Below are 11,533 nucleotides of genomic sequence, written 5' to 3' on the forward strand. Positions count from 1 at the left end.
CAAAAGGGTTACAAGACTAGTGCTGAGGGAGTCCGTTAACAATTCTAAATGAGTCGAACGACTCAAGATAAAGTGTCTCGTGAACACTGCAAGAATGATTCAGGTAACTATTCTAGACGAGTCCGATGACTCCACCATGTGTGTCAAGTTACCCTTAGTGCGTGGTGCCGGCCTCTTGCAAATGCTAGCGGCAAATGCGGCCTCTTGCAAGTCGTTTCACTCTTAGATGGCAGTGTCGAGCCGCTTTTCAAAATGTGTCAACAACTCTTGCTGTAAGTACACACGACTACGGCTAGTTCTCAAGAAGACTACTATGAAAAGACAACATAGGATAACAAAGAATCCACAGTAAACTTGACAAAAAGCACATGGCAGGTTAGCAAGAAAAAGTTACTATTTCATCAATCTTTGTTACTGTCTTCTGGAAAATTCAAATGTATAAGTCAGCACAGAATCACTATGAAAGCAAGACAGTTCTCTTTACCATTAAACTGGAATCAATAGCCGACTAAGCAAAACAGTCTTAAATAAATATCCAATATGTAGCCTGCAGCTGCATATGCATGACACTGCAATGCCACGCAGAACCATAATGAGACCCCAAAATATTATGTAACTCATGTAGAAGGTTAATTCACCACCGCACAAGTCTCTTATAATATGTCCAAATATTCATAAGTTCAACCTATTTCCCTGTTCTAAAAGACTTAACTTACGACTTAACATTCTAAGCAAGTAAGCTACACATAACAAATAAGAGAGGCTGCACTTATGTACAAAGGAGACCCATATAATGAAGTGCAATAAAAACAATATTCCAACTTAGATTACATTATCTATGCATTACGCTATGCTTTCTGAAAACAACTGGTTGGCAATTGATAATCCAGTCTAATAGTAAAAACAGCTGTCTTACCTTATGGTACTCTTGTTGGCACTTTTTCCCACACAATTTGTGCATGTTAGCGTGATGAAAATTGATCTGAAAAACACCACATTAAAAAGTTGTGCATCAATTTTATTCTGTCATACAACATGCAACAGTGTATAAAAACCTCATAACTGACAAAAATTACAAAGATAAATACAGCAACACTTACACTGATCATTTATTTATGTTGAGAAGCATACTTTTGCAAGACTAAGTAAAATAGCTGACACAGACAATTTCACAGGTAGAAATAACTGCTAATACAATACTTTCCATAATCCAAACACGTTGACAAAATAAGTAGCACAGGCAGCTGTATTTTGTTACGGCAAAGATAGCGCATGAATGACGAGTACAAGAGGGGAAGCAGAACACATAAACAAACTATACCCAGCTGCATGCACGCAGCTGTAACAATACACATAGTGCACAAAGATCCAAAAGAAACAAAGAGGAAGATGTGAGGAAGGCTTCTTTTACTCATCACAAGTCATCCTGTAAGAGCACATTATGCACTGGCTGTAATCTATCCTCAGGACATACATGAATAAGTTACTTTAGGTGCCACATTTATAAATTACTCATACAATGTTCTTGTGATTTTCCTTATTCCAATCTTTAGCTTAGCAAGCATGACTGAGTTACGTAAAGCCTCCCTACGGCTTGGCACATATACACAAAGAAGTGTTTCTATAAACACTGGAGGTCACGGACGGATGACAGACACATACCTCTTTTAATTCTTTTGTCTTTGTCATTATGATTACCTACCACAGTAGTCTTTTGTAGAGTGAAACACATCCAAATAACACACTGTGGCCAACCAAGTGTGAATACCTGTTCTCGATTTCTACCTTTCTCTGGCGTCCCGCTAAGGTAACAATGGCGCAAAGGATTGTCTTCCCAATGTATGCATTCCCATACAACAGGAGCAGATGATAAACCACATTAATGGTGCGTGAAATAAAGCATCTGTGCTTGACTTCCCACTGCCGCTCCCATCTGGAGTGATCTTTTTTTTTGCTTTGTATACACTAGTACAGGTGCTACGTAGTCCCCTTGGAACCCAAAGCAATTCTCACACCACAGCAGGATGTCAATTTTTTTTTAATTCTAAGCAGAACTCTCGTTATGGGGGACAATTGCGAACTTTTATTTTTGCTTTGTATCTTAATTATGTTGTTGACCTTTAAATTTAGCCACTTTACTACTTTTCTGCAGACAGGCCATTGCACCAGTGCTAGGTTTTGAAAACACCAGAGCAGGGTAGAAAGCAAGAAGAGATATTTATAATTTGGGTGCCCTCTCTGCATTACATGGATATGTTTCAATGAACGATAAGACTACTTGGTAGATAAACATATAAAAGATAAGAGAATTAAGCTCAAAGCCTACCAAATTAGTAACTGGGAATTTCATATGCAAATTAAATTTCCTGATTCCCAGTGATGAAACAGTTTTGAGAATATGTGCGAAGGCAACCAAGTGACTCATTCTCACAAAGAAAACAAAATAAAAACAAGCAAGATTACAAGAACTTCGAACTTGCAACCTTAAGTAAGACACCTGACATGACTGATTTATGTATTTACTGAGCATAAATTACAGCTAGCGCATAATCTGCTTGAACAAGATGACAAACAATGAGTTACTGTTGCTTTCTCTCTGGGGCATTTGGCTCTTCTGAACACATGCACATTGTATGGCACAGCTGCGTGGATGTAGCTGGGCATAGTTATGAGTCAGCATCACTCTGTTATTATGGTCCTTCACTATTATCGTTATAATTTATATTTGGCAAGCAGCCTAACTATCGGGTTGATCAGCTGTATTTTAAACTGACAGATTTCCGTTTCTAGCTAACATAAGGAGGCGGGTACATCCTTTCAGATTTCAAGAAACAGCTGTGCAACAGAAAGTCTACGATGACCAGTACCTTTATTATTAAGTGCCATGTACTAGATCTTTCTGCAATGAATACCTCTATTACCAAAAATTGTAGTCTGAAAAACTAATTGGAAAATATTTACAAAAGTGACAGATACTAGAACTGAATTACAATAGCAAATGTTTTCGTAAACAAGATCACAATAATTGAAGTTTTATTAATTTCAGCAAAATGGCTGACCTCCTATTATTGAGGCTAGTCAGTGCTGAAGGTATTGTTAGTTTGTAGGAGTCCTCAGACTGACAGCTCTGAAATATTTATCGCCATACTTGGTGGAACATGCTTTGCTGTTGCAGATATTACTTAGCCACAAAACATTTTGTAAGCTTTATGGGACAATTCTGTGTGGAAGATAAACCTTTCTGATCATGTCTTTTTGGGTTGTGTATCTCGGAACTGGTGCTAGTCTGAGTTTTTACAAACTAGACGTTATAGAGTACGGTAATTATAATGCCTGCCAGTGCTATAAATTTCTGTTAGCGAACATTGTCGCATTGTCATGAAGCAGTTATGTTCAATTTTTAGCGGCAGTCACTGCTGAAACACTCAGTACAAAGCACAAAACAAAGATATGGAGTCAAAATGTAAATGTCGAACAAAGTTATAGTCAATTCTTCATTTCACAGAACTGTCTTTTTTTCTGTTAGTTTGCCAATACCAATTGCACATACACAAACATTTGAGTATTGCAATTCTGGTAAATGCGGGAAATTTCAGTGTTTAACAGAAGCCCTTGGGAAGACAGCCCAGAGTCGCTTCAACAAAAAGACTTGCGTTCAATTAGCGTTTCTAGGTTGTAGGTCACTATAGCAAGGGGCATGTTTTGCCGATTGAATATTACTCGAAACAGTCTTATTATTCGTGCTAGAGGCTTGAAAAGAGAGCAAATTGTAGAGTTCTTCATGCAGATGTCATATATGTCAGTATTTCTTTAGCTGCTTCTTGAGTTATGTCCTACACAATGGGAAAATACACTGATCTTTGCGGGCACTTTCTTGTGTAAATTTTCACAAAAAGCAGTGTGCTGTAGCTACCTCAGCTCTTTGTAGACTGCAAAGTGCCGATATCTATTCAAAGAGCATGTAAAGTTACTAGAAGTATGCAAAATTAGTAGGCAGGCAGAGAGGCCTGCCTACTAATCTTGCATACTTCTCATGCTATTGTGAAAAAAAACTATTGAATATACTTCAAAAACATTTTCTCACAATAGCATGAGAATAACCTTATGCACTTATAGTTGTCCTATACTTCGAAATTTGGCATACATACTCTTCAAGATATGCAGAATGCTGATGTCTAATTGAAATTGCAATCTGTAAAATTATTTAATGTGGCCTAATATATTTTTGCATAGTTCCAGTAATTGTACAAGCCATTTGGATAGGTATCACCACTTTGCAGCATACGAGTAGCTAAATAAGATACAGCATGAAGCTATTTCTGAAAATTTTATACACAGGAAAGTGCCCACAAAAATATTTTGCCACTGTGTAGGACATAACTGAAAAACAGCAGCTACACAAAAATAAATGACAATTCAAATCTAATAAAACACTTTATGAATGACAGTATATTCAAACCTCTAGTACAAATATATAGAAGTTGTTTCGAAGAGTTAATAAGGGGGCGTCAGTGTATTCTACCAAAGTGTTAGAAAATGCCTTCAGGCATACCATGGGGAGCTTTATAAATAGCACACGCACGCATCTGCCTAAAAAGCCCCATGCCCTGCTTGAATTCATTAGTCATTTTTGCACTCTGTTGTATGTCACCATTTGCATCCCTTAACATAGAGTGCACGAAACCAAAAACAGCCTATTACCGTATTTACTCGCATAATGATTGCACTCGCGTAATGATCGCACTCCTAAATTTTGTCGTCAAAATTCGATTTTTTTAATTTCCCATGTAACGATTTCACCCCGAACTTGCCGTAGTGATGTGTCATGTGCCAAATCTAGCTAATAATGATCGCGCTTACCATCTGTCGACTGCTATGCGAACGACTCTTCAAGACAAACCAAGCAGACTGCATGCAAAAAACTTTCTTAAGCAGATGCCCCATTTCATTCCTTTCATCACTTTCTGCACTTCTACGACAAAAAAAAGCTACAACCAAACTTTCCTTTATTATGTGTAGGCTTTATAATGGTTGTGGTCAACAAAAACAACGAAAAAGGCGTCTTTCGATTCTTCTCATCTGCACTTGTGGGCACGCAACAAATCGCGAGCGGCAATGATAGCAGCCACGTTTACACTGATACGTTAGAAGTGTACCCTATTCATTCACCGACGTTTGTAACGCAGCTAAGATATTCGCCCACCCTTAGCGGAAACGTGCCACATTAGGATAGTGGTGAAGACAAATGCCGCAGTTTCCGCAGCATGCCCACCATGTGTTCCTATGTCACTGGCAGAGCTAAGCGCGCCCATCTCTGTCCCCTCAAAGTGGGCATGGCTATGCTATTGCCGCAAACTCGCCGATGTTATTCATTACTAATATGGAAGAAACTGTTTGAATGCACTGTAATGTACTCACGAGAAGAAAAACGCAATCAGCGCGTTCGGCTTGCTCTGCCGGCCACCATTTTTTTTCGTGTCCTGCACTACATACAGCAGCAGCCGCCTATTTGTTGACCTGTTGTCATCCCATAGTAAATGCCAGATAATATATTTTTTTCTTTTTGCGGGAAATTTAACCAGCGTAATGATCGCACCCCTGAATTTGAGTCAATTTTTTTTACAAAAAAGTGCGATCATTGTGCGAGTAAATAGGGTAACACACTGAATTTTTAGCCTGTAAAGGGGTTGTATACAAATGGGGGCAGCCAACTCTAGTGTGACAATAAACAAATATTTGTTTTCACAATATTGAAACCAGTCATAAAATATATCCTCACAAATTTGGAAATGAATAACCAAAGAACCTTGCTGATTGTCTTATTGGGGTCCTAAACAAGATCTTTTCATGTTTATAATTCCTAGTTTAATTCACTTTCTCTAGTAAATGGGCTCTGACCTAGACTACTCAGTGTAGGAGACTAACCCAGACCTGGAAGCCAATATTTAAATCTGAAATAAAGACATTCATCCCACGAACACGTCACTGCTATGTCATCAGAAGCGTGCATCCATGGACATATAGTCTGTAAAATAATTTTTACATGATCTGTACTGTTACTCTTGTACTAATAAATTGGGAAATGCACTTCCTATTTAACGCACTGCTGTAAACCTTTGTGTTTGAGAAATGCAATACTCAAAAGTGTAACACAACCAATGTGTGCATGAAACCTACGATGCCTTTGACATTCGTCAGTGTGGCAAATAGGCACTGAGAAATGCCAAGGGCATCATAGCTTTCTTGTTTGAAACCTTGTATGCGAGTACATTACTGGTATCTTTGCAGTGAAAGGAAGTCGCATTATTATCAGACTTATGAGGGGAACTCATGTTTCTCTAGTTTAATATTTTCTTTTTTGTGCTCCTATATTCTTGACTTTTCCAAGAATAATGGGTGTTTGAAATAAGTACTCTATATTGCTCTTAAATTTTTCCTGCACAAGAGCCCACGTTAGGTTACATTTCTTGAACCCTTTGCAGTGCTGTAGATTATCAAAAGAAAGAAAAAAATGCTGTAAGTTTGCATTTTAGCCTTCTATATAACAAGTATGAACCTATCAATTACATACACAAGTACGAAACAACTACGAAAAACTGGGCATAAAGACATACATTATAATACCAGGAATCGATGGTGAGAATTCTAATAGAAAGGAACCATTAAAAACTCGGCACTAAAGACACATATTAATTATAATAACACAAGTATTTGCTAAGAATTTGAAGAGACAAATAGAATGTCTCTTCAAATCACTCCACCCCAACATTCAACCATGGTTCGATGAGTGACCACAGTTGGTGATGCTGTTTGGATAAGTTGCGGCGGAGGTGCAGCTGTGAAATAGGTGGAACATGTAGAGGGGCCACCAAAGGTTGCATGCTGGTTGCACAGCAGGTTGCCTTGATCTCCAGACTCACTCGACACTCATGCGTTGAGCCTGGTTATACGCCATTTGCAAAAAGGCCTTGCCCGAGTGTGTGGTACGGCTTTGGTAAAATTTCGAGGCAACCTGAAAAACATAGATCAATATCTATAAGCACCACAATATTCTTCACCATAGGGCAAACCTGAAGTTTACCATCAGCACATAGCAGATAATGAAAACAGACACAAGCCACCAGACTTCAGGTATAAAAATGTGCAAAAGTGTAAATGAGTGTGAAGAGCTGCTTATAGGATGGAATGTTTCATTTTGTCTTTTGTAGATCAATAATAGTATCTTAACATAAAGTCAAGTTTACTTTGCCCTCCCTAAAAAAACTTAAAATTATGGGGTTTTACTTGCTAAAACCACTTTCTGATCATGAGGCACGCCGTAGTGGAGGACTCCGGAAAGTTCGACCGCCTGGGGTTCTTTAATGTGCACCTAAATCTAAGTACACGGGTGTTTTCGCATTTCAACCCTATCGAAATGCGGCCGCCGTGGCCGGGGTTCGATCACACGACCTCGTGCTCAGCAGCCCAACATAGCCACTGAGCAACCACGGAGGGCATGGCCCTCCCTATTTGTGTAAGTAGGCTATTCCATGCGAGCTGTACCAACCTGGCACACGACCACTTGAAATTTTTTTTTGAAAAACTGGAGGCCCTTCAATATAGCGCAAATGTTAATTTCAAGAAATACTTAACTTAAAAAGTTTTTTTACTGGCGCAAGCACTAAGTGAGATTTTGTGTAATGCACCAATCTATGCATCATAAAAGGCATAGCAGAAAAATTGGTTCCTTCATTAAGGGGCCAAATTTTTCAGGACAATAAAGAGAGGCCTTACACCAAAAATTGAACTGCTTATTAGCCACTGCTCAGTTTATTATGGGTCATTAAAATGGACAAAATGGCCTATTAACTTTATTTTCATGAATCTGGCTTACAGCAAAAGCTGCAAATTTATGTAATCCACATATTTAGGAGTTGTGCTGCATGCAAAAACTGGTTTCAGGAACATAAATTATGCAGCAGTGCACAGAGATGAGGATGAACTAGCAAAAAAAGTCAGTTTTGGTGTGTTTATCGGCATACTTACTATTGAGGCAGTCCTAGTAAATTTATGCCCACTACCATGTATGAGTGTACACTGTATTGTTTTTAGATTGCTAAAGCTTTATCAGAGCAGTTTTTTGTTAAGCAAGAAAAAAAATTGTACAAGTGGTCTCCTACTGGTTTCAAAATTTGCAGCGCATTTCGTGTAATCCACATAGCCTTTTGGCGGCTAAGGCAAACTGCGTGGACTTGAGCATCCCTGCACAGATAGCAGGGAGTCTAAACTGCTTTGAAGTTAACTCTTTCATTGCTGAGTGGCTACAAGCCACTTCACTCAAAAAGTTGCCACTTAATCACATGTATTTACCTTAATCTTTCTGTCGGCTTCCAGCCTGCTTGGCATCATCACGAAGGCTGCCAACTCCCTAGTGGACGTAGTCAGGACACGGTGGTGGCAGGACAGCAGGAGCTGCCAAAGGCTTCGAACTCTCTAGTGGACGTAGTCAGGACACGGTGGTAGGATGCAAGAGCGGGAGCCACCAGAGTGTACCTGCAGCAAATTTTCACAAATGCTCTTAGTCCTACCATGTCACAATTTACAAGAAAAATTCAGCTGTCTGTGTAACATGGATACCAATACAAATAAATGTAAACAGTTAGGTCCTACAACACAACTAGAACATCGACAAAGAAGAAATGGTACTTATGCTTACGAAAATCCAAGCAATGAAAAAAAAAGAATGTGCATCCGATTTGTGCATGGAAGCTCAATGGAAACCCGAGCTCATACCATCAAATGATCTGCTAGTCAACTGCAAGCCTCTTAAAATGTCATTGTATATTTTTTACACGCACTATGTTAAGCTGCATTAAAACAAGTTCAGCATCTCTAGATATAAGTAATCACGAAGCAATTCAATTAATGAATTCCAGTGGTCGATAATGCAACAAAGTGCATGCTCTGATGAAGCTGGCCAAACTTGGTAGTGACAAATAACAATGTGGTTCCCTACATCTTGTTTTTCTGGCTTTCGCTGTAGCATTAAAATACACAAGAAATTTCACATTCCTGACATTTAACCCTGCTAATTTTTATTCCATAATGCATAATACTGCAGCCAGAGCAATAATGCTGTCTTTTAATCATAAATAGTGATAGAACAAGAAATTTTACTGGAGCTAATGTTTTGACAAGAAAACTTATCTCCTTCTCTTTGTCGAAACATTGGCTCCAGTGATGCTCCTTGTTCTACAGCTCTTCATCATTTCAAGTCTCTGTCTTCCTGTGCACCTCTGCACTTTCAATGTTGTATCAATGAAATTGTAATAACGGAGAATTAGTAAATGTAGCTGATGAAGAACTTGGGCTTGTTGGTAGACAATGACAGAGTAACTGCGCAACATAGAGATACGGACAATTGGAAAATTACTCATCTCGATGTAAAAGTATTACCCTTTGCACAATAATGCTGAAATGAATAAAGGCCAGGAAAGTGGACACAAAAATTACAACAAATAGCATCATATGCTAATGAGATATGCGAAAGTGCCTGCTACGATCTGTCTCACCCATAACGTGCTGGATAAGATGGCGTCTTCTGGATGTTGGCATTTCTTGAATACCTAAAATAAAGTACATTTCAAAATTACAAAAATACACAGAACAGCAGTAGCAGAGGAGATAACGCATTGTTTAGTAAAAGAAAGTAAACTAATCTCTGATGCAGTGCAGACGAAATTTCCTTTATTAAATTAGTAGAATAATACACCACACTTCATTTCATTCAATGCTGTGAGCGTTTCTTGGTACAAGAAAGAAAGGTATTTCTGCATGAAAACAGTAAAATAATCATAGCCTTCTACTTTTACAAATTATGCGACAGTGACTAAGCCAACTACAGCAGTATATACTTAAAATTGTTATATGCACATTACAATAGCCAAGACAGGATAAACTTGGGTTTACATGCAGATCACCAGGAGGTACCACTTTGCAATCAATTCATTTCTGCTTGCCAAATATCTGCACTAACATAAGACTACTAATAAAAAGCATCCGTATATACTGTACTGGCGTATACTGTACTGTATACTTATTCCTGTATCTTGCTGATAAATCCACTCCTGTAACAGTCCCAGTGGGACTAACAGTATGTTAAATAAAAAAAAAGACCCTCTTTTTCATAAAACACCGGACTCAAAATAGAAAATCCAGTAGGAATACCACAACTTCTGTGCATAACACAGCCAGGTTTTGTACGCCTAGTAGGATTTACTATATAAAGGTTGCAGCAAATTCATGCTTTTAAATATTTACCACCATGAAAATAAAGATTACATAAAAAATAATAACATTATGCATCGGCTTAGATTGTCAGCTAACGTGTTTTGTGTTTTCTATTTATAGCCAAATGCACACAAATTTTTTTCTGTTTCAGCGCTTTTAAAGCGCTGTCTGTTCGCTTGTGCATGCAGCCGCTTTACCGCTCTTAAGATATCTGTGCTGCCACATCGCCTGACACTGCCATACAGCGTTGTAGCGCTTTTATTATTCGCGGTAATATACCTAAAGCGCTAGTAAATCTTCAGAATACACAAGCTGTCTTTTCGACTACCTGTCTTCGCCAGCGAAAGTCACACTGGTGCTAGTATTGTATCTACACTTCAAGTTACGCAGTAGTTGATATTATACGGATTTTTCGATGCGACAGGCCACTCGTCACCGGAGTCGTTAAGAACGGTGTTTCTCCTGGCAGTACAGCTTTGCAATAATTTCAGATGCTCTCCTGAGGCTTCCGTCTGCCAGTAGTATTTTCGCATACATACGCGCACGCATGCCCAAGAAACGTCTGTGAACTGCCAAGAGAAACGTGGCGCAAAATGTAGCCATACCGGAAGGGCCGAGTCCGCGCCGTTTGTAAACTCGGAACAAAAGCTGATATGCTTACCTGAGACGTTAAGAGAAATATGGCACAGGTCCCCGCTGGTAGTGGTTCGTATGCATCTGGTCGTCTCTGTCCGTTGCGATCTCCCATATCACAATGAAAGATGCAGTGCAAACCGAAAGACGAAATCGGCGATGCGCTGCTGCTGGCGGCGGTCCCCTCTTCGCAATCACACAGCACGGACAGAAGCAGTTGCAGTTGCAGTTGCAGAAGCAAACAGTTGCAGTCGCCCCTAGCGCAGCGATTTCAGAACCACTCAACGACAACGCACTCGCGCGTGATACAGCGCAACTTTAAAATGGCGTCATGCTATTGACGGCTTCGGCTTTGGATCATTTTGTATCTGCACAACTGAGCAAAACAGTTGCGCTAGTTTCGGTTTTGTTTCCTCGCGTTGAAATAAAAACTGTTTTGCTCACTGATAATTTTACGTCACTTAAGTAATGTTCACGAATGAAACAGCCATGAATTTAACACGCGTGTTGAAATGCCCGCTACGTTCACTTGGCAGAAGCAAAATTTGCCCGTCCGAGCGTGGTTACGTTTGAAATATCTATCGGGGGGCTGTCGGAGCATGCTCGAAGTGTGAAGACGCGGCGTAATTGT

The 11,533-nt window shown here is 39.3% G+C and overlaps 1 long non-coding RNA gene across 2 annotated transcripts; it reads right to left on the bottom strand.

The window, feature by feature from the left end:
* Positions 1 to 997: 997 nt before the first annotated feature.
* On the bottom strand, positions 998 to 11,235 carry LOC135898315 (uncharacterized). Of its 2 annotated transcripts, XR_010563303.2 has the most exons (5): positions 10,931 to 11,235; positions 9,552 to 9,605; positions 8,350 to 8,532; positions 4,102 to 7,012; positions 998 to 4,030 (listed from the first exon to the last, which is right to left on the bottom strand). It is a non-coding gene; the product is annotated as an uncharacterized lncRNA (long non-coding RNA). The 2 variants fall into 2 exon arrangements; XR_010563302.2 differs by having other exon boundaries at positions 998 to 7,012.
* Between the last annotated feature and the right edge of the window lie 298 nt (positions 11,236 to 11,533).

This window comes from Dermacentor albipictus, chromosome 5 (genome assembly GCF_038994185.2).
Source record: "Dermacentor albipictus isolate Rhodes 1998 colony chromosome 5, USDA_Dalb.pri_finalv2, whole genome shotgun sequence".
Lineage (NCBI taxonomy): Eukaryota > Metazoa > Arthropoda > Arachnida > Ixodida > Ixodidae > Dermacentor > Dermacentor albipictus.